The sequence below is a fragment of the Rhinolophus sinicus genome, linkage group LG05 (genome assembly GCF_036562045.2).
Source record: "Rhinolophus sinicus isolate RSC01 linkage group LG05, ASM3656204v1, whole genome shotgun sequence".
NCBI lineage: Eukaryota > Metazoa > Chordata > Mammalia > Chiroptera > Rhinolophidae > Rhinolophus > Rhinolophus sinicus.
The window spans coordinates 80465709-80490048 of record NC_133755.1 but is presented as its reverse complement, the minus strand read 5'-3'; the positions used below and the strand labels follow the sequence as shown (position 1 = coordinate 80490048).

General features: G+C 49.3%; 1 long non-coding RNA gene across 1 annotated transcript; it reads right to left on the bottom strand.

Moving 5' to 3' along the window:
• Positions 1–3490: 3490 nt before the first annotated feature.
• LOC141571616 (uncharacterized) lies at positions 3491–19605 on the bottom strand. Its single transcript, XR_012496522.1, has 2 exons — positions 18847–19605; positions 3491–3831 (listed from the first exon to the last, which is right to left on the bottom strand). It is a non-coding gene; the product is annotated as an uncharacterized LOC141571616 (long non-coding RNA).
• Between the last annotated feature and the right edge of the window lie 4735 nt (positions 19606–24340).

Genomic DNA, 24340 nt, shown 5'->3' with positions numbered 1-24340 from the left:
GCTCACAGAACTCAGGGAAACGTTTACGTATATTTACCTGTTTATTAAAGGTGATGATAAAGGATACAGATGAACAACCAGGTGAAGAAATACAGAGGGCGAGGTCTGGGAGGGTCCTGAGCACAGGAGCTTCTGTCCATGGAGTTCACCCCGGAGTGGATGGGTTCACCCAGCTGGAAGCTCCCGGAACCCTGTACTATTGGGATTTTATGGAGGCCTCCTCACGTAGGGGTGGTCAGTTATAACTCCATTTCAGCCCCTCTCCCCTCTCTGGAGAAGTAGGGGGCAGAGGGGGCTGATGAAAACTCCAAGCTTCTTTCTGGTGATCAGGTCCCATCCAGGGGCCCACGCAGAGTCCCCTCAATGGAACAAAAGATGCTTCTCAGGGCTCTTATCAGTTAGGAATTTACAAAGGTTTATGAGTCTTGTGTCAGGGACGAGATCAAAGACAAATATTAGAACAAGAGGTGCTCCTAGTGTTCCTAACACTTAGGAAATTACAGGGGTTTCAGGAGCTCTGTGCCAGGAACCAGGGACCTTTAGAGGCCAACATATATTCTCTATTATCTCAGACCCACCCACAAAAATAAATTGCCCTCCCTAGGTGAAGAGCTCACTCTATGATGTAAGGAGAGCAAGAAGGATTACCTAGGTCTGAGGCAGCCGGATGACCTTGGTGGTTCACTCAGACTGTCCCAGGATCGAGTCTCCAAGGCAGAACTGGCCCACGACTGCCCTGTGGGTAACGAGGAGGCTGGGGACACAGCTACACAGCCACGTTTGGGCTTGAGCATCTCCAGCCCAGGGAGGCGGGTCTAAGCAGAGCCCCGCCCTCAGGGGTGCCTGTCTCCCAGGTCAACTCCCAGGCTTTCATTTTCCTCCTCCCGACCTCCTTCAGCTTGTTCTGCCTGGGGACTGATGATACAGATGCATTGTTAGAATTAGATCTTAGGGTTCTGGAAAAGTCCATCAAAGTTAGTAGAGGTTTGTGTTTACAGCAGTGGGTGGGGATTCAGAGTTCTCTGCAGACACTGAGATGTGGGGAGAAGCTGGTTCCAGTGGCTCCTAACCTTCCTCCTGCGGCTGTGGGGATCGCAACCCTGAGGGAGACCCCACCCCTCCGTTCACCTCACTTTGTTCCCTCCACCCACCCCATCCCTGTCCTGGCTTCTCCATCTCTCCTCCTCTTACCTTTCCCTTCCACACAAATCAATAACGGCCCCAAGGGAGCAGCTGCTGGGCACAGGTGCAGGAGGCAGGGAGCTGGGAGCAGCTGAGCCCAATTCAGGACAAGGCCAGGAGGGGGCGGCAGTGTGACAGCACCTCCCACCTTCCCCTGAGGACCGTTTCTGCCCAGGCTCTCACTCCCTGGTTTGTTTAGACACCACCTTGATCCCCCAGAGTCAGGAAGCCCGGCTTCACCCCTATCACCTTGGGGGACACAGTGGGTGGGTCCTGTGCTTCCACAGCCGCAGAGCGAGTCAAAGTGTAATGCCGCGGGCTACGTGGCTGGAGAAGATGGGACCTGACTATGGGGACCAGGAGAAAGATTTATGAAAACCATAACAGAACATTCCCATGGTGTTGGGGGTACAGGCAGAGCTTGAACCATCGACGCAAGGCCTGTGAGTGAGGTCAGGCTCCGTACAAGGACCAGCAGAGGTCTCCCTCCTGTGAGGAGGGGAGCGTCTTCACCACGTTGTGTGGGGACACAGTGACCCCTCACAGCCTGGACCAACGTGTGGCGTTTTGCTTCGGGTTTCATTTTCAATCTGGTTTTGATAAAGATGAACTGGAACTTGAAGCAACGTAACCAGTGGGGAGGGTCTGTGGGAGGAGCGAGGGCTCATGGAAGGTCTTGTGCTCTAAGTCATCCCGAGACCCCTAAGGAAGAATGCTATTCTATAATAAAGCTCCAGGTTCTAACTTCCCCTCATTAACTGTCTTTCCCTCCCATAAGGACCCTCCAACTTGGCACGCAGGCAGAGTGTGCTCGTGGCTGCCATGTCTGCATGCGCTGGGTGGCAACCCTGTTTTTTTCCCCGAGTGAATCCTTTTTTGGTGACAAAACACCTCATGATTATTATTTCTCAGCTGACAGTTTTGACTGACTCTTGGTCCAGAGTCCCAGCCTTGCAGAGGTTGCCCTGCTGCGTGATGGCCCCAACGGGAGCTTCCTCAGGGGACACTCAGTCTCCGAGGAATGTGAGGGTTTTCTCTCTGTGAACAGGGACCCACAACCTGGGAAGTGACAGGCAGGGTGGCTACGCAGGCCACGCACAAGTGGGGAGAGATTTGTCTTGCAAAGACCTTGAGCCGCTTCTTGACTGAAGGGCGTGTGCACCTGCTACTCAACACCCCGAGGTCTGGAATGAGACACTGCTGCCCAGGTACTAGGGCAGCCACCCCTCCATGATCGCCCTCAGGGAGGGAGACAATCCTCTGTCACCTCACTCAGGGGAGGGCGGGGAAAGGACTGACCCCTGAATCCTCCTCTGGGACTTATGGTCCTGGCAGGTGACCGTGGTGTGTGTGTGATTTCAGACACATTCCTGGTGTGTAACTTGCCCAGAGTGGCCCTAGTTCTGTTCATGGCCTTTTAAAGGACCCTGTAGCTTTGGAGGGAGGCCATTGGGACAGGAGGAAAAGTCAGTGACAACAAAGGAGCAGCACTTCCTGTAATGGACTTTGGTCCTGAGATGTTCTGTGGGAGCAAGTGTACAAGGGAGACTTTCCTGCCCTTCCCCTCTGTCCCCAGCACCCCCCTTGGGCCTGTGGCCCCCACCCCTGAGCTGTCGCTCCCCCTGACATTGCTCCCCCTCCATTAGGATCAAATGCTCTCCTTCCCTCCCCTCAGAACTGGAGCTCCCAGCACTGTGCTCCATCTCAGCCTAGAAAGTAGTTTGTCCCCCGACTGCTGGTTAGGGAGCAGGAGCTGATTTAGGAGACCCAGGCTCCCGCTGAGAACAACCGAGAAATTCTGATAAAATATAGTTCATGTCCTTGAAACCCTCCACATGCAAACACAGTGAGGGGGTCCAGCCAAGTTCTACGGCAGGACCACTGCCTGGGGAGCTGATGTCAGGGAGCCCAGAGCTCCGGAGTCACTTTCGCTCTGAGGGCATTTGCCAAACCTGAGGAGATCAGCGAGAACTCTGTCTGAGCTTTTGGGTCCTTGAGGGACTGAGCAGAAAAGGAGGTGAAAGCTGGCGCCCAACGAGGGTGGGACCCTGATACACTAACCCCCACATTAAGCAGTGACTCTGAAATGCTGCTTCCTAGAAACGTGAGTGAATCTGAAATAACTAGTCCGCTCAGGAACTTACAGTCACTTATGGTTTCTCCATCTCTGGGTGATAAGGGATGACTCGGCCCTCAGACTGCGGTTGGGGCATCATGGCAAACATCTCCTTGGGCACCAAGAAACAACTAGGACAACCGTCCTGAATAAGATAGCACCACTTTAGGCTGCAAATAATTCCTACACACAACATTTTTATTATTTTTATTTTTTTTAAAAGAAGTTCTGGCCAGTTCTATTAAAGAAAAAATCTGCACGATTTACTTTCCCCCACTCTGTCCTGCGATGCTGCTAATGATGTCAGAACCCCCTGGATCAGTGGCAGCCAGTGCACATGCTCTGTAGAGTTCTCCACACGCTGTGCCCAGTTCAATATTGTTGCCTCTGTAGTGACAGCCACCTGTCCTGGCCAACATGGTGCCGTGCTCTGTTTCATATTTCCTCACGGCTGGGCAGTTGTTGGTGAGGATGACCCGTTTTGCTTTGCCTTGTCTGATCATTTTCAAAGTTTGCTTGTATCCCAGCATGTACTGATGAAACAAGTAAAGAGTTAACAGGAGCGAGCTTGTGGGCTAACAGGAACAAGCTTAAAAATTAACCTCTTGGCTCCAACTCCCCTGGCTAGCTGACAAGCACCTTACATCCATCATAGGTGGGAACAGGACATGTCTCAATCACAACAGCAACCCCCTGCACACTAACAAACACCCATAACAGATGGGAACAGAATGTTTCCCAACTGTAACAGGGACCCCCTGTAAGCCGACATCCATCATAGATGGGGATAGGACAGTTCCCAGGAGAAGACAAATATAATGGCAGCCCCTTTGCAAGCTGACAAGCACCCAACATCCTGCTTAGAAAAATATAAAACCCCAGCATTCCTTCTCATCAGTGCAGCTGTCCCCCATCAGACTCTGCCCTGGCACAGCTCCATTTGTATCTCTCTCTTACCCCTCTGTCTCTGCAGCTGTCTCCATCAACTGCCCTGGCAAACTTCTGCCAGTTCCAAACAGAACTCTTTCTCTCCCTTTTTAACTTTCAATAAATCTTTTCTCTGGATATTTTTGCAGAGTCTTGGAAATTCTTTTACATTCTGTGAATGATCAGGGGTTAATTCTATGCCAACACATGCACTCTCCAGTTTTCATAAAAAGTTGGAGCCTAGAGTTGATCAATTCCAGAGACTTTTTTACAGCCACCACCTTCCTGTCATAGGTGCAGAAGGACCCTCAACCAAAAGCAGCTGCCAAGATGGCAGGGGAGCAGGAAAGGTCTACACGTAATATTTTTTAAAACGGTCCAGCATACAAGCAAAGCCAACCAAGACAACATGAGCCAGAATCGGGGGTAACAAGTTTCAATTGAGGCAGAACGGCACAAACTTTAGAATTTGTAAATATTGGACATATGCAGTAAAAGAAGTGTGCTTTCCATGTTCAAATACAGATACATAATAATTTGAGTGGGGAACTGGAAATTATAAAAGGTGACATAGCAGATTTTAAAAGGGACCTGTATTAGTTTGCTAGGGCTGCTGTAACAAAGGACTACAGCTAGATGGCTTGAAACAACAGAAATGTATTGGGTCACAGTTCTGGACGCTGGAGTCCTGAAATGAAGGTGTTGGAAGGCCACGCCCCCTCAGAGATTCTGGCTACAATCCTTCCCACCTCCTCCTAGCTTCTGGTGGCTGCTGGCAGTGGTTGGCATTCCTTGGCTTGCAGCTGACCTCTGCCAGTCCAATCTCTGCCTCCATCTTCACATGCTATTTTCCCTGTTTTGTTACATACACTTCCCTCTGTGCTTGTCTGTCTCTGTGTCCAAATTTCCTGTTTTTGTAAGGACACCACTCATATTGAGGTCACCACCCTAATGACCCCATCTTAATTGGTTAAAAAAGATCCAATTTCCACATAAGGTCACACTCTGAGATACAGGGGGTTAAGATTACAACATACTTTTTGGGGGGAACACAACTCAGCATAGAACAGAACCCAGCAGAAATTTTAAAATTGAAAAAATAGATAATTAAAATTAAGGCCAAATGAATAGGTTCAAGAGCAAAGAAAACATCTTAATAAAAAGAGGGAATGAAATAATGGGAAGCTGGGTCATCCTAGAATCCAGTTTCAAACAGAATCTCCTCTTCCCACCCGCAGGCTGTGGCTCTGGCTGACTTTCCTCATTATCTTCCCTCAAACCCAGCGAGCCTGTCCATTCTCTAGTTGAATGTGTCTGTGTTGAAAGGACTGTGATAGGAGACACTTATCTCCCAAATCCCTTCTGACTCTTCTGACCCTCTCAAGTATCACCATCAGCATATGTGACCTGTCACCCAAGGCCTGATGGGAAGCGGCCCCAGCATTATACTCAGCAGAGATCACTCTGAACTGTTGCAAGATGAAGAGCCCCAGACCTGGGACACAGAGCTTGTGGCCACCAGGTCTGCAGGAGACAGGACGCTCCATAGGTGGGCAGCTATCGTGGAGCCTCCTGGAGGGGAGCAGAGACACACGTGCCACGTGCAGCATAAGGGCTGCCCAGGCCCCTGGTCCTGAGATGAGGTAGGAAGGGAGGTGAGGGCTGGAAGCCTCTTCTCAGAACCAGTGTAGCAGGTGCTGTTCTGGGTGCCTGTGGCCGGGTCAGGCTCTTGCCATTCTCTTCTCTGAACCCCGTCCCAGCACATCCCAATCACTGCGGGGACCGTGGCTGGCCTGAAGCTCCTGCTGCTCTAACCCTTGTAAGTGGGATGTGCGAGAAGATACCGGGCATGGAGAGGTGGATACGGGGTTCCCCAGTCTGTCAGGTCTCATCCCACATGGTTCATTGGCCGTAGCATCTGTCCTTGTTACTGCTGGGGCCAGGGATGGTGACCGAGGCAGGTGACAAATCCTGGGAGGGAGCCAGGATGACAAATAAACCTGGCAAGAGGCCACTGGGCAGTCTGGTGGCCATTTGTCACTCAGCAGGAGAGGCTAAAGGTGGGAGAGGCGACTCCTGGGGACTAGAAGCTCGGCAGCCGGGACACTGAGAAACTGCAGGGAGGAGGCAGAGGCGGGAGGCTGGGGACTTGGCGAATCAGTGTGTCCAGTTCCCAGGAGCCCTGGATCCAGAGTGACCTGTGTCACAAGGGAGCACCAGCCCCTGTGGTCACCTCAGGGCTTCACAGGCTTGGTCTCAGCCCACATTTCCTCTGCTTCTCCATGAGGTTCTAGGCAGCGAGGTTGCAAATTTCCCTGAAAGACCATCTGAGGGACCAGGGCTTCTGGAATTCAGATCCTTTTGTCATCAGGGTCACCCTAACAAAAATGTGTCCTTTTCACATTTCTTATAAAATGGCAACAAACAAGGTCCTCAGGAAAAATGAATGTGTAGGCAGGCAGGTGAGTGTAGATGGTTCCTAAGAGATGAGTGACTGGGCAGGTAAATGGAGAAACTGCTCAGATACAGACAGGAAGATCCAGGGCTGTTTTCCAGTCTGGGATCCTGGGTGTCCACACAGCCAGAGTTTATATTAATCAGGGGAAGATCTGCTCCTGCAGAACGGACCTCCAGGAAGGTGACTGTCTGTGCCAGCGTTTTCCCTTCTCCTAATTGTTTCCTGATCCTATTCTTTGTCTTAAGGTAAACCTACTAAACCATCAACAAAATGAAAGACAACCTGCTGAATCGGAGAAGATACTCAGAAATGATACATCAGACAGGGGGTTAGTATCCAAAATATATATGAAACTCACATGAATTAACATAAAAATATTCAAACAATCCAATTTAAAAATGGGCAGAGGACCTGAACAGACATTACACCAAAGAGGACATACAGATGACCAATAGACATATGAAAAGATGCTCAATGTCACTAATAATTAGAGAAATGCAAATAAAAACCACAATGAGGTATCACCTCGCACCTGTCAGAATGGCCATTATCAATAAATCAATGAACAGATGTGGAGAACAGGGAACCCTGGTGCTCTCTCTGCTGGTGGGGCTGTAAATTGGTGCAGCCACTATGGAAAACAGTATGGAGATTCCTCACATTAAAACTAGAGCTGCCCTATGATCCAGCAATTCCAATTTATCCCCAAAAAATCAAAAACACTAAATTGAAAAGTTATATGCACTCCCATGCTCATTGTAGCATTATTAGTATTAGCTAATATATGGAAACAACCTATGTATCCATAGATGAATGGAGAAGATGCGTGTGTGTGTGTGTGTGTGTGTGTGTGTACCGTGTTTCCCCAAAAATAAGACCTAGCCGGACCATCAGCTCTAATGCATCTTTTGGAGCAAAAATTAATATGAGACTTGTCTTATTTTACTATAAGACCAGTTCTTATCTAACATAATATAAGACGGGTCTCATATTAATTTTTGCTCCAAAAGACTCATTAGAGCTGATAGTTCAGCTAGGTCTTATTTTCGGGGAAACACGGTATAGAATAAAATCTTACCATTTGTGTTAATATGGATGGACCTAGAGGACATTATGCTAAGTGAAATAAGTCAGACGATGAATACAAATACTGTATGATTTTACTTATGTATGTAACCTAACAAAACAACAGATATAGATCCATAGATATAAAGAGCAAGCTGATGGTTGCCAGAGAGGAAGCGGGAGGGGGATGGAAATAAAGAAAAGAAAAAAATAAGGACAAAAGAATCATAATAATAAAAGAGCACGAATGAAGTTTGATGAAATGGAGGGAAGAGCAACTAGTGGTGGGATTTTGTTTCCATTCCACCAAGTGAATCTCAGTTGGTTGCAAAATGACCGATGATTCCCCTGCACAGACCAGAATCCGGCCTCTTACTCAGCGGTGAGCACAGCCTGTGCAGGGCCTGTTAGCCATGTCATCACGTCAGACACCTGACCTGTGCCCAGTGCTCACAGCGTCCTCGACACGGCCATGTTACACGCAACGTCACTTTACTCCTTAGTCTGCGTAGGTGACGGCCCTCGGGTACCCAAGATTACGTCCTTTTCCAGACTCACAGTGTGTAAGTCACAACCTGAATGGACTTTAAAGCTTGTATCTGACCACCTTCTCCATTGCTCCCCACCCTGGAATGAAAAGTGTGCTCACCACCTACAACAGTGAAACATCCTATGAGGTGTACTGTCCCTCGGAGAAGAGGCTTCGAGTAATGACCTACACCTGAAAATACCCAGCGTTAATTCTGACCACCCATGTTGGAAACGACAGCATCAAAATGAATAAAATACATAAGTGTACATTTAACTAAGGATGCAAAACAATGAAGCTGAACTCACTGGCTCTGCCTAGAACAGGATGATACCCAGCTGTCCTGACGCTTCAATGCACCACTAGGGCCTCCCTGGGATGCTGTGTCCTTGTACGTGGACGGAGGGGTCCAATGTCAAATTGTAAGTACGTACAGGACAGAGCAGGAGGAAGCGGATCTCAATAACCTTTAGGAAAAAGGAGCAGAGCCGAAAGCTGTACCCCCACGTGAGTCTGCCTTCAGCACCCCCTCTCCTGGGTCCTCTGCTCAGATCTTCTTTACGGCCCGTCTCTAATCAGGCTCTTGTCCAGCGCCCAGGACCCTTGTGTTCTCAGGGCTTCCTGAGGTCTTGTCCTCAAGGTCCCGACAAGACAAGAAGTTGAGTCACGGGGGCCTAGGACTGAGCTACAGGGAGGTTGTGATGTTTTGAACGTGGGGTGTGAGACAGGCTATGAGGACACTCAGCATGTTTAAGTGATTAGCGGTTGACCCGAGTCTGTTACCATTTACTTCTATGGCGGCAGAGCTGCGTGTGTGGACAGTGAGACACGAGCTGTCCGTGCTCCCACTTGGTCTGTCTGTGGACCCCTGACTTCTCTTACTCCAGCCACTCCACTGAGGATGTAAGGAGAAGGGTCCACTCTCCTGCTCGCTCACACCCTCCCTAATACCCCAGGGCTATGGTTCCTCCCCAGACCAACTTTCCTTTTCCAGGGATGACAGGAAACAACTCTTCCCATCCATGCCTTCTGGTGGAGGGAGTGGCCCTTCTTTTTCCTTATTTATTTTTTCTCAATGGAATCATACTATTTGGTTATTTTTTTCTGTGACTTTTCTCGAGGATGGGGATGGGTAGGTTAATAAAAGGAGTGGAATACTATCATCATTTTTCAAATAAACATGAAACCTGAATATCTTTTAGAAAGCATATGCTTGCTGTGCTGGGGCAAGTGGCAGATAGGAGACAGGAAAATGGCAGGTGGGAGTTAAATGATACAAACCTCTTTGCTCAGTAAGCAAATACTCTGCTCTGAGTTGATCACTTCTTGTGTCTTTTGTCTACCTTCTCCCTTTGTATCATAATTCATACTTGTTTTCTGCAGGCTGTCGTACCCCCAGGTTGTAGGATTTCAGACATCCCTGAGCCAAGTCTCCAAAACTATGGAGTCCCAGGGCTGGCACGTCATGGTGACACTGTGACAGGTGTTCATCTGGCCCTTAGCCTCAGTCTCTTTGTTTATGTTTGTTTGTTTCTAAATTCACTTCATATAGGCTATGTCATGGTGTCTTGGAAGAGAACTGCTATCGTCTCCTCCAGCTGCCACCTGTCTCTGATGATGGGCTCACATTTTCTTTGCTGAGAACCAAGATGACTGTCGTGCGGAGCGGCCTGCGGGGTCTCTGCTCCCGCTCCCCACACAAGAACGCAGGATATGATGAGGCCAAAAAGGAACACCCACGGAGCCATAGGTAGGGGAGTCATACCACTATGGATTCTCACTGGAGGCTGGGTTCACCGGACGTGCGACCTGCTGTCCGTTTTTCTGCCAACCGACCGACGACTCTCCTCCACTCTCCTCAGTATTTGCAGCAGTTATATTAGCTGCCAATTGGCTAACTGGCTACAGCTGATGGCCAACCAGCCACAGCCGACGGCCATCCACCACCCGAGCCAGCACCCTTCCACGTGAGGCCGAGAGCCTGTAAACTACTCTCTGGGGCTCTGTCCCCACACTCCACCCCTACAGGGTCTCGCCTCACAATCTACGTGACAAGCATCTTCCGCGAGGGTCCCGGTGCCATATTAGCCTACTGACACCTACGGACGAAAAGAAACAGTAGTCTTAGGAACCAACAATGGCAAATCCCTCCCATCTGGGAGGATACATGCTAGCTTTTTGTCCTGGGAAAGGAGGGTCGCTGCCACTGGCACCTTTCCCGGTTTGTGGTACCAGACCTTTATGGCAGTGCTTGGGGTCCCTTGCATAGTTTCAACATGTAACAGAACAGGGGACCCCATAATAGGCCACAGTGAGAGCACATAGTTTCCTCGCAAAATCATCCCGGTATCGGGACCTTTGTATACTACAGTCACTTGTGGTGGCCACTCAGCCACCACCCCTGGCGTCACTTGCAAATCATGAGTCAAACCGGCCCCCCATGGGGCTATCAAACCCAACCACCGACAGTGGGGGCTTTTGACCTGCCAGGGCCAAGTCCATTGCTGCCGTTCCCCTGCTTTCAAGCATGTGGGTGCTGGCAGCAAAATGTTCCCATTTCTGCCGTAGCCTGGCTTTAACAGAGTCTCACATTAAATCATGAATTGGAGGCACTGCAGCGTGTAAGGGTGGCGTCACCTTATTTAACTCCCTATAGTCCACAGTCATTCGCCAGGTCCCATCTGGCTTCTTGACAGGCCATACTGGGGAGTTAAAGGGACTGTGCGTTGGCCTCACAATATGTGCCTTTTCCAATTTCAATATTGTACGACCAATCTCCTCCTGTCCTCCTGGCAGGCGGTACTGTCGCACTGTAACCATGCGCCAGGGCTGTGGCAACACTTGAGGAGGGTGGTGAGCATGCCCACGTGTCACCGCTTTCACCACCCGGATCCGGAGACGGAACTCTCCTACCGACGTCTGTAAGCTGAGGCCATGTAGCACGTCCACCCCTAGAATATACTCCGGAAAGGAGGAGACATAAACCTTGTAGGTAAGAGGAGGGAGCCTTCCTATACCCAGTGGTAAGGAAACGGCTTTCACAGTCACAGTTTTTCCCCAGTAGCCATCAATGCAGATTGCTGGTCCAGGGAACAGTTCTGGGTTCCCATAAACGAGACTGCAGTCAGCGCCAGTGTCAACTAGGGCCAAAACCTTCTGCACATTAGAAGGGGACCAATGTATGGACAGTTCCACGTGGGGCCTCCGGTCCCTGCTCGTCCCCTCTGACCGGGTACCTTGGCCTCACCCCTAATCAAGCTGCAAGGGGTCAGCCTCAAGCGGCTGCATGAAGTCCTGGAGGGACACGGGTCGCGCTTTGCCAGACTCCTCCTTTATGCTTCTCCAGAATTGTTGTTCCGGACGCAACTGTTTCCAAAGTTCCAGCAGGAGTGCATTGGGTTGTCGGTCTATTTTCTTCCTATCGACCCCTGCTGCCACGAGATCACGCCACATCTGTGCGCGTGTTACTCTCTGAGGCCCGCGACCTCGCCCCTTTACCTTTGGTTTGGGCTTCCAGGTCTCAACTGTGCGGACCTCCTGTCTTAACTTCCTTCGCCTCCGGCTTTCAACATCCCCTAGGGTGGCCATGGCAGTTGTAACTTCATGGATCCGTCTCCCTACATACGGTGTAAGAATAGCAACCAAGGATCCAAAAGCACTCGCAGGTGCAGTATCCAAAACCAGATCTCTCATGCTGGCAGTAAAAAGCTCGTCATCTGGGCCCTGCATGTTGAGGTTAAAAATAGCATGTCTCATACCCATTTCACGGATTATTTGCGTAAGTTCCGTATATGACTGCCATTGACTCAGTGTCTGGCAGCTCGCCAGCCTGTCCCCATACGGTGCGCACTGCAGCAGTGAGCCACGCCATTAGAGAATGGTTGCCCTGGTCGTGGGCCAACCTATGGCAGTTTTGTAACCTTTGTCTCAGGGACAGATGCACTGTCACGAAGGCTAGCTTTTCCATCTCACCTGGGAGCAGAGAATGCTGTCTGCTCCCTCATCCCATAAGCGTAATAGCCAAGCCGAGACTGGCTCTCCAGGGCGCTGTCTGTACTGCCTCCCCAGCTCCTGCAACTCAGTGGGAGTGTATGGGGTGTAGGTTGTGAACTCAGTCACAGCTGGGTTGTCAGCAGCAACGCCCCCGGGGCCCAAAGGTTGCTCACTTTTACCCTTTGCTTAAAGATTGGCCAAGCTTGGGGGTTGGGAGCTACATTGTCTCCACTCGCTTCCTCCCTCTCTGCCTCAGAGTCTCCACCTTGGGGCCCCTGTTCTAACAGGCGGACCCGTGCTTCCAGCGCTTCCAACCAGAACACCTGGTCAGGCACCTGGGCCATTTCATTAAGCACATTTTCCGTGTTGAGACTCAAGGCCGTGAGGAACATCCAGCCCACGCGGCCGGCCGTAGCCTTCTCCTCCTCCGGCAACCGCTCAGCCAGAGCCTGCAGGGCCCTCTCTACACTGGCCGGAGAGCCGTCCATGTCCTCCCACCCCTCCTTGGTGGTCCAACTCCTGAGAACAGTAGCCACCAGACACCATACACTGTGTGGGGGCCACACATCCTCCTGCCCAGAGTCAGACGCCATTCCTACCTGGTCAGAATCTTGCTCACCGTGCCAGGTGTCTGAGTGGGTAGAGGCCTCCTTGTAAGATGTCCACAACCCTCGGATCCTAAGGCCGCAGCAGATCAACAAAAGGAGGACAATGCCTTCCATGGCCAAGAAGGTGGTGTGCCAGCTGGAGGCTCGAGTCTCCCAGGCAGACCACCCCTCCCATTCCCGATGTCGCTTCTCATGGGCCTCCCGAAGCTGGGCTCTCACACGAACAAACCGCTCCACCATGCTTCAGTAGGTTTTGGCCGCACCGCAGAAGCTGGCAAGTGCATTCCCATTGCTATGATTTTGTTATTTAACAAGGGACTGTAAATCCCAGGGACTGGGCTGGCTTTTGGGGTGGGACCAAAGCCTCCCTCCTCATCCCATCTCCAAAGAGCTGGCAGTGCAGGTCAAGGCCCAGAGATTATAGGGCCAGGCTTTAGGGCTGGCTGTTGATGTGACAAAGGAAGGGGGTCCGAGTTTCCCTGTTGTAGAGTCAAGCCCCACCCCCTTCCCAAGGCCTACACCAGCACTCTCCCCTCACCTCCTGACACTCCAGCCACTCTGCCTTCCCTCTGCCTCCTCCCTTCCCCAGCACCTCAACCTCTGACCCCTGCAGGGCCTTTGCTCTGGCTGTTCCTCTGCCAGGAAATCCCTTCAGCAGTCTGCGTGGCTGGCTGCAGCGGCCTCTCCTCTACGTCCCCATCAGGGAGAAGAACCTAGCGCAGGGCAGGCCCCGGGCAAGTGCTGAGAAGGGCCTGCTCTCCGTGCAGCCTTACATCAGAGCAGGGACAGCTGTCGCATGTGCAGCCCATTTCCCTGCAGAGTCCCTTTTGCTTCCCTCCTCCTTCCAGGACCCGGAACAGCCTGACAGGCCCCCTTAGGCAGGTACAGCCCTCCTCAGGCTCACAGCTGGGGGAGAGAAGCCCCCTCTCCCTCCCCCCGCAGTTCAGAACTGCAGGTGGAGGCCCTGCTGGTTACGAATTAGGATCTCAGGTCCAAGGCCAATGTCAGCCTATCTGACCACCACTACAGCTTCCCTTTAGCCAGGAGGGTTTCCCACCGTCACCGCTCACAGCCCAACACTCTCAGTGCTGCACAACCCCTTGCACAGCCACCACCTCGTATCCGATGAGCTCTGTGACTTGTCAGCCCTGAATCCTACTGGTTACACTGTTTTCTTCAAGTCTCCCAGCTGCCAACATCAAGATCCTCACTTGGTACCAAGACTCAAGTACAATCACTTACTCTTCAGCCTTCCCCTGTGAGAAAGGAAGCTTTCGTCCATTTCGGTTTGGGGCAATTTTCACAAGGTCAACAGTCTGTCTGGTGGGTAGATTTCAGTGTTGCTGTATTTTCCTGCACCACTTACCCACCTACTTTCCTCCCCACCCTTCAATGGTGGCCTCACGACACACTGAACCATGTGCCCTTCTCCTACCAGGAGCTCCCCTGCAGCCTTTTTTCAATTTTTAAAATGTGATATAACTTGCATACAGTAACTACACGAATCTGAAGTGTACAGCTGGATGGCTTTACATGTACCAGGGGTGTCAAAAACATGTAGACAAGTGGACACTTTGGTCAACGTTGCTCAAGCAGTAGTTCCCCGTCATCAGAAGTGTCTGGACGCTGATGGAAACCACTCTGGGCACCTCTTGTAACTGCAGACGTCAAACGTGACTTGTATTCATCTTTTGTTATCAGTATATAGTGATTATTATAATTTTAATAGTTTTCCTTTCTTACAATGTGCATACATTTTTCTGGCACCCTCCGTATACATGAAACCACCCGGATCAAGGTGAAGAACACGTCCTGCCCCAGAAGGCTCACGCTCCTCCCCAGTCAACACTCCCCACCAACCACTGACCTCAATCAACATCAACTAGTTTTGCCTGTTCTTGAACTTCACATAAATGCTTTCCTATCATCTTATTTCAAAGCCTTCACCTTTTTACAAATTATTATTTGAGATATAATTGACAAATATTGTGAAAGTTTAAGCTGTACAGTGTGTTGGCTTGATACATTTACACATTGCAATTTATTACCACCAAAGGGTTAGCTAACACCTCCATCACGTCACATAATTATAATTGCTTTGTTCTGGTGAGAACAATTAAGACCTAGTCTCCCAGCAACTGTGAAGTTTATACTGTAGCGCTGTTGGCTATAATCCCTACGCTGTGCGTTAGATCTCAGGACTGACTTACCTATTAGCTGCAAGTTTCCGAACCCGATTCTTAACCACGTGGTACATGTCACCTCCTAGCTTCCTAGGCATCCGTACAAGGACCATGTGATGTATTAAGTACACAGGGCTCTTATGTACGCATGTGACTGAGAGAACTTAAAAAGATGTTTAATTCCACCAAGTTACCACGTGACCCAGCCATTCCACTCCTACATATACTCAGAAGAATGGAAAACATACATCCACACAGAAACCTTCACATGAATTTCACAGCATTATTCACAATAGACAAAAAGTGGAAACAACGTAAATGTCCATCAACTAACGAATGGATAAACAAAATGAGGCCCAGCCATATAATATTATTTAGCCCTTATAAGGAATAAAATATTGATACATGGTATAACATGAATGAGCCTTGAAAACACCATGCTTAATAAAAGAGTTCAGAAAAGGCTTCATATCACAGTACTCCATTTATAAGAAAAGTCCAGAAGGTAAATCTATTGAAGCAGGAAGATTAGTGGTTGCCAGGGGCTGAGGAGGGTGGAGAGGGATGGAGGGTGACTACTAATGGCTATGAGGTTTCTTTTGGGGATCATAAAAATGTACTGAAATTAGTTGTCGTGTCCTGCAAGACAGGAGCTCGTGGGCAGCACGAAGGGCGGCGCAGGGTTAAGAAAGACAACGTCAGCCAAGAATAGAGTGCAAGTGGGGGCCAAGGGTCTTCCACCTTCAAAGAGCTGAAAGCCCCGACCGGCCTACCCAGAGCTTTTATTAGTTAAGGAAGTCTCTTAATCTTAAAATCTGTGAATCTGATGCATTGTAATCGGATTTAAGCCAATCTCCATGCCCGCAGGCAGCCCGAGGTCCCCAGGATGTCTTTGTAATGATAATATGTGCCTCCCAAGGGACTACAGCCTTATGCAGGAAGAGCTGGAGGGCACATCAATGAGTCACTTCCCACTGCAGGTTGTGGGAAGGAATGCAGCCACAGAGGCAGAGGCTCTCCTTAGACGGGGGAAAGTGGGGTGCTGTGCCCACCTCTATCGACCCCGCGAGTTCTCCAGTGGGTCCCCACTCGACTGCGCCTGGCTTAGGTTGCCTTCCACGTGAAAAGTCGTACCCATCTTTGACTGCCCAGTCATCTTTGGGGCCAAACAGAGAGATGGCACAAAGGTGAAGCAATGTCCCTGAAAGGATTAGTCTCAGACTCTCCTTTCCTCTTAAGTGTAGGCACGGAGGACAGACTGGTAGGCTGCTGCGTGGGAACAATTGGTGGTGACGGTTGTACAAAACCATCATACTCTAGATAAACATACTAAATACCATTGAATAGTGGGTGAATTTTTATGGTATGTGAATTATATCTCAATAAAGCTGTTGTTTTAAAAAAAGAATGCTTAATTCATTGTGAACTTAGGCTATTTTACTAAATAAAATTCCTATTTCTTTGTCATTAAGGTTGTTGGGTCATGATCAAAGAAACTGAAAGTAACCTGATATTGCTTTGAATTTTACCTTTCAGTTTGCAGAGAAAAGTAAACTGGTTTCACTTTTAGGTTGCAATGGGCCTAAACACAGTTGTCTATGTCACTTCCCCACTAGGAGAAAGCGTTTCTTCCCTAAAATGGAAAGACTACAAATGCAAAAATTCTATTCCTGAGAAAATGCCCTAACATTTTCCTTAAATCAAAGCACTTACTATCTAAAAGTAGTTGTCCCCATAACCAGGGGATCCTGGAGGGTTCCCTGCTAAAAGCACATAACTAAACAATATTTCCCCTCAACAAGCAAGGTAATAAAAACTACTGTCAATCATGGCAACACTTTGATGTCTTCAGATAAACAATGAACATAAATACCTCACACCAGGGTAAGGATCTGAGTAAAGGTTCATTTATTTGCTCTAAGAATAACCAGTATTACTAACTACTAGTATATATTGATCAACCACAATGTACTAAATAAACACTGTCCTTGGTTCTTTACAAATAGGATGTTAAGTGAAGTCCTCACAGTAACCCTGAGGAAAGTATTTTTATCCTCATTTCATAGATCAGGACATTGAGGCCGAGAGAAATTGAGCAAACCATCTGTCCTTAATCACACAGGTGAAAGGGTCCAAATAATAACCCAAGTCTTTCTGAACTGAAACGGTCCCTCCTCTATCCCTCTATGTTCCTCTTCAAAATGAAAAAGGAAGCCAGAAACGAGAAAACTGAACAGACTCCTCTTCCTATCTTGCAAAAGCAGTGCCTTGAAAAAAGGTGACTGTTCCTATTGTCCAAAACAGGAAACACAGAAAAGAGTGTTAATAACAACCAGCACTCAGTAGGCACAAAAGACCATGTGTGTCCCACATCTCATCTACTGCCTCCTGATTGAACAGTTCTCCCACTGATTCTGATTATAACCCTAGGATGTCAACATTTAATGACCTCACTATGGAAACCCCAGAGAACAACAGTTAGTGAGACTGGAGAGCTCACTAGACCAGGAAGGAAAAGGAATCAGTTGGCAGGAAGTGGTGCTTATCTAAAAACATAAAAGTCTTTAGCACTGACATTAACACTGTAATTCCACAGCACTTTCATCTGAAGCCATCTCTGCATTCCCTTGCAGTATTTTAATACTGTGTCACTAGAAGCTGATTCCCACCATTCTCCATATGTCTAACAGGATCCTAAAAAAAATCAGTCTGCTATATAGCGACCACTGACCCTCATTTCTCTCTTCCTATTAAAAAAAAAAAAAAAAAAAAAAAAAAAAGGTCACAAGTTCAAAGGATTATCCCAGAAGGAAAAGACCCCAATCAATGAGGAAAGGTAGCATGTGGGCAACCCACACGAATTTCATCACCAAGTAGACTGTGGCTGTCAGAAATCTTAAATTCACGACTGAAACATACACTCCTTATACTTCTCAGGACTCTGCCCAAAACAAATTGAAACTGCAAACCAACAGCAGATGGATGGATGTACAATTGTTAAGGGTCTCAACTTACACCACAAAGGGAAAAAAAAATAGCTTAGAAGGTCTGCTCTCCAACCAATCAACTGAAGAATGAAAAAATTTAGTGCATTTGCACAAAAAGAACAATACAACGCAGGAGGGTAAGGGGCCACTCGGGGTTGAACAAATCCTTAGAAAAGGCTAAAGAAATAACCTCAGTTCTTGGGTGACCCTGTAATAATTCCTAAAGGGAAAAGGCCAACTGAAGATAAAGTAAGGTCGGGCCTGAGACTTTTCCTCATTTCTCCTGTCCCCCTGCAGACGGTCCCAAGCTCCCAGCAGCACCTTGTTGGAATCCAGGGAAAGGTTCCTACGTGCCGAGCTGGAGGAGCAGGGGAAGGGGCCATCCCTGTCCAAACAACCACCTGTGCGTGGGGGAGACCCCCCAGGAGAGTTCTGTTTAAAGTGAGAAGCAGTTCCAGGGCCGGGCCTCCTAACCCAGGACGGACACAGGCTACTCATCCCACTCCAGGGTCTCTTACGCCCGGACTCCGGCCACCGCCCGGCTGAGGGCAGCCCCCCCAGAGCCCTCCCCCCCCAGACCCCGGGCTGCTCCCACAACCAGCCGTCCCCACAGCTTGCTGCCTGCGCCTCAGCCTGACAGCTGCCCTGCCGCAACCAGGCAGCCCCAGCTCCCCCAGCCCACGTTCCCCAAACCAGCCTGCCGGGGTCGGCGGAGCTCCAGGCCCGCGAGATTCAGGGCTTCGGATCTGGAAGGGTTTGGTCCAATCCCCTCTTCCTCCTCTCAGCTCCTGGGCTCACCTCCCGGGCAGCTTGGCGCTCCTCTTCCAAAACTGCTTGCTGTTCTCGGCAGCCATTGCTCTGGCCGGGGGAAGGCCTGGTAGGCGAGCCGGGGGGTACTCGGCGAGATGCCCCCAGGACCCCTGTCATGCGGGAGACCCTGCTCGCTGCGCCATTTGTCGTGCGGGAGACCCTGCTCGCTGCGCCATGTGTCGTGCAGGGAGGCCTGCGGGGTCTCTGGTCCCGCTCCCCATACAAGAACGCAGGATATGGTGAGGCCAAAAAGGAACACCCATGGAGCCATAGGTAGGGGAGTCATACCACTATATTCTCTCTGGCGGCACTATACTCTCACTGGAGGCTGGATCCACACTTGCCAGCCCAGCCGCCATCTTCTTGCTAGCCCCCGTTCTTCTCTTCTCTCTCTTCTCTCTCCTCTCTTGCTCGTAGCCACAGCAGTTATATTGTGGCCAATGGCTCACTGGTTACAGCTGACGGCCAACTAGCCACAGCTGATGGCCATGCAATCACAGTTGATGGCCATTTACTACCTGAGCCAGCACCTGTCTATGTGAGGCCGAGAGCCTGGAAACTACTCTCTGGGGCTCCGCCCCCACACTCCACCCCTACAGGCTCTCGCCTCACAATCTACGCGACAAGCGTCTTCCGCGAGGGGACCTGTGCGAGGAGCCTGGGGGTGAATGCAATATCCTGGACACAGCCAGGCTCTCTGGGCACAGCCAGGGTTTCTCAGGGCACCACCAGTGCTTCTGGGCACGGCCAGACTTCCTGGACTTCTTAGGGTACCACCTGTCTTCCCGGACACAGCCAGGGTTTCTCAGGGCACCACCAGTACTCCTGGGCACTGCCAGACTTCCTGGACTTCTTAGGGTACCACCTGTCTTCCCGGACACAGCCAGGGTTTCTCAGGGCACCACCAGTACTCCTGGGCACAGCCAGACTTCCTGGACTTCTTAGGGTACCACTAGTTTCCCCGGGCACAGCTAGGATTTCTCAGGGCACTGCCACTTTCTCTGGGAACAGCCACACTTCCTGGACACAGCCAGGGCTTTCAGGGCACTGCCACTCTCTGTGGGCACAGCCACACTTCCTGGACACAGCCAGGGCTCTCAGGGCACTGCCACTCTCTCTGGGAACAGCCCGACTTCCTGGGCACAGCCAGGGTACCTTCAGGGCTCAGCCAGACTTCCTGGACTCAGCCAGGGCTCTCAGGGCACTGCCACTCTCTCTGGGAACAGCCCGACTTCCTGGACACAGCCAGGGTATCTTCAGGGCTCAGCCAGACTTCCTGGACTCAGCCAGGGCTCTCAAGACACTGCCACTCTCTCTGTGCCTCTCAGGGTACCCTGCTGGAACAACAGCGACTCACAATCAAGGTGCTTACATATTCTCAATGGCGGCCAGTCAAGAGACAAAAGCAAATATCCCCCAGTTCCACTAACAACAGTTCCCAAACAAACAGTCAAGCGGTCCATTAAATTAGGGATGGAAGGCAATTCCCCATAGTCCATAGTCATTCACCAGGGCTGTCCTGGGGGTGAGGGACGACCTTGACCTCACCCTCATCTCCCACGGAGGACTCAGCAAGCGTTACCTCCTGGGACTACAAGTCCTGCATCCGGGCTGCCCGAGCAGGAACCTCCCGGCCCACAGGGCCGCAACGACCTTTGCTTTCTCCGGCCTGTGCTGGTTGGGGAACCGTCCACATCTTTCCACCTCTCCACGGGGCTCCATCTCTGCAGCAGCTGCATGGCTTTTCCTGTGCTGGTGGGAGAAACGTCCACATCCTCCCACCCCTCCACGGGGGTCCAGCTCTCCGGCAGCTGCTCCTCCTGGTCTTCCTCAGACTGGGTGTTCACACGCACAAACTGCTCCACCGTCTTTTGGAGAGCTTTGGCTGGCACCATATCCTGCCGACTACGCCATGTGTCATGCGGGAGACCCTGCTCGCTGCGCCATTTGTCGTGCGGGGAGGCCTGCGGGGTCTCTGCTCCCGCTCCCCATACAAGAACGCAGGATATGGTGAGGCCAAAAAGGAACACCCACGGAGCCATAGGTAGGGGAGTCATACCACTATATTCTCTCTGGCGGCACTATACTCTCACTGGAGGCTGGATCCACACTGTCCGCAAACCGCCATCCACGCTTGCCAGCCCAGCCGCCATCTTCTTGCTAGCCCCCGTTCTTCTCTTCTCTCTCTTCTCTCTCCTTCTCTCTTGCTCGTAGCCACAGCAGTTATATTGTGGCCAATGGCTCACTGGTTACAGCTGACGGCCAACTAGCCACAGCTGATGGCCATGCAATCACAGTTGATGGCCATTTACTACCTGAGCCAGCACCTGTCTATGTGAGGCCGAGAGCCTGGAAACTACTCTCTGGGGCTCCGCCCCCACAACCCCACAATCGGAGGGCCAACCCAGGCCGCTTCCCCCGCTGCCGGTCACCCGCTCCCAGCTGCTGGGAGCGCCATCTTGGATATGGGCATCTCCCCACCCAGCGCCGCTGCCATTGGTGGACTGCCAGGCTGTGGTCGGGCGAACCAATCAGGAGCCGGAATCCTGCAAGCCGCTGAAGCCGAACGGTGACGTCAGGGGCCGGGCACACAGGTGGACCGGGAAGGCGGAGCTCGGACCGGCAGGGAGGCGGGGCTGAAGGTTTCTTAACCTGGCGAAGGGAAGAAGGAGGTAAAGGACCCATGGGAAGGGGAACGGGTACAGTTTTCTTTGGGGGGAATGAGGTTCTTGAGACTAATATTTTTGGGGAAGAGAGAGCATATGTATTTATTTATATACATAAATCTTGACCTAAAAATAAGGGCCCATGTGTTGTTTGCAACCCATTTTAAAATCTCCCACCCAGCTCAGTGACACTGGTTTTACCTTCCGTTTCCCGTTCCATTTGGAACCCGATTTTTTTTTTTAATCTGTGAAGGAAGATCCATCCGGGTCCGATAGCCTATGGTTGCTGACTGTTCAACACCTGAGCGACGGTTGGTTCACAGGAATCTTCGTCTCCTCTGTTCATGGAACACCATTGAAGGACTTGTGCTGTGGGTGAAGTTCAAAGGATCTAATCCCTGTTTCAACCAATAACTGTCACTTTCTGACCAGAACCCAGATGCTGACAAAGTATTCATCCAATTCGACCAGCAAGTAACGTTTCTTGTGAGGACATAATATGTCTCCATGACGTGAATCACAAAGATTAAGGATATAACCCCAAACAGACTTAATTTCTCTTATTAATCTATTATCAGTTTTTCACCCTTGACTTTATGTTCAATCTAGTTTTAAATACAGAATGAGATTTAATATTAGCATTTTGAATCCTTTGAATGTCTTGTTAGTGTTTTTTGCTCTTTTTGAGTTTCTGTGGTTGTACACCAGTGATGAGGGGGGTGGGCAGGAAGCACACACCAGTCAGAATAGTTTCCATCCCAACAAAGGACTGTTGAGGTGGCTTCTTTACTGCTGCCACATGTCTTTCCACATGTTGGAGAATACTTAAGGACCCCCTGTCTTAAGGACATTTTTCATATGCCTTCCAGTGGCCTCTTTCTACATAGACATTACCCCCATTTTCAAGCTTCTTTTGCCCCTAATTTCACAATCATGGGATTGTATAAAAAGAGCTGTTTTTACTTTCTCTGGACCTTTTGTGCTTTTATAGACTTTCATCTTATCTTGTCTCACATAGTCACATTTATGAGCATTTATCCATCAAACAAAAGTCCCTCTTACCTGTTTATTCTTATCTTTTAAACATTTTAGCTGCCTTTCTTTGGCTGTTTTTGTTTTTTCTTTCTTTAGGATGCAGTGACCAGCACTGCACACTGAGCTCCAAGAGGGGTTTCCTGAGGTTTTGTTGAAGCTGATGTTTCATCTTTATTCTGGACGCCAGAACTTTTGCTGGTATTTTGGACTTTACAGAAGCTGATGTCTTGAAGAAATAATCTACAGTGACTTCTAGATCCCTTTCTTCACGGGATACTGGCAAGTCAGAGTTCACTATCTTAAAGGTGTCATCTGAATTATCTCCCCCTATAGGAGCTGTCTTACCCCTTGTCCATCTTCACAGAGCTTCAGAAATGTTCCAGAAGAGCTCCCTATTAACTTGCTATTTCACATGTGGAAAGCAGAGTATAATTTGTGTACTTAGAAATGTCTCAAAGTATTCCTTTTTTCTTCATTTTTTATTAAATGTTAAATAACTCTGATTCCCAGGGGATACTGTTAACATTGTTCAACCCAAAGAAGCCCTATTATCCCTCTTCTTGGTTTTCTACATCTAAGCCAGTTTCCCATCTAAGACTTTAAAATGTCACTCCAGTCGTCTGGTGATAACTTATTAAATAGTCTTTATTAGGGAAGTTGAGATGGTTGGGACCTTTCTCACCACCACCACCACCATGACCACCCAAATCTAAACCAACCAACATCCTTACAGCCTCCTATTAAGCCTCCCTGCTTCTACTCCTGCCCTCTTAGAGTGTATTCCCTACACAGCAGCCGGAGAGAGCCTTTTAAAATGCCAGTCAGACATCACTCCTTTGCTCAATACCTTGAAATGGCTCCATCACACTTGACATAAAACCTAAGCTCCTTAAAGACCCGGCATGATTTGGTCCCATTCTCTTCCTTGCTTAATCTGCTCCAACCACACTTATTGGCATTTTTGCTGTTCCTTGAACAGTTTCTATCTCAAGGCCTTTGCATTGGCAATTTCCTGTGTTTGGAATTCATTTTTCCCAAGTATCTAGATGACTTGCTCCTTCATTTCATTCAGGTACATTCCAAATGTCTTCAATTTAGGGAGGCCTTCCCTGACCATCATCTTATTTAAGATTTATTTAGCGGGCTCCACCACTGCGTTTTACTTTAAAGTACTATCAATGACTACTATGTTATTTTCTTATTTTGTTGTCCATCTATATACTCCAGAATGTAAACTCCACAAAGGCAGGGATTTGTCTGTTTTGTTCTCTGCTATAACCCCAGCATCTAGAATTGTGCTTGTCACGTGGAAGGTGCTTAACTGAGAGATTGAAGAGTCTAAACTATTGTTGTCTTTTGGTTCTATGTTGTTCATACACGTTTTTTGTTGGAAAAGATGATAGAAAACATTTTATAAACCTCATTAGGATGCTTCCACTTTACCAAAGATTCCATATGTTTGCCTGTGCTCTTGGTTGAAGAACTCTTGTTTTAAAAGCTGTTTTGTCTGGTATAAGCATTACCCAGCTTTGTTTTGTTTTGTTTTTCATTTCCATGAAATATCTTTTTCCATCCCTTTACTTTCCCTCTATATGTGTCTTTTAATCTGAAATGAGTCTCTCGTAGGCAGCATATGTAAGGGTCTTGTTTTCTTGTCTATTCAGCCCTCCTATGTTTTTTGAGTGGAGCATTTAATCCATTTACATTGAAAGTAATTGTTGATAGAGATGTACGATTGCCATTTTATTCATAATTTTGACTTTTTTTTTATCTTAAAGAAG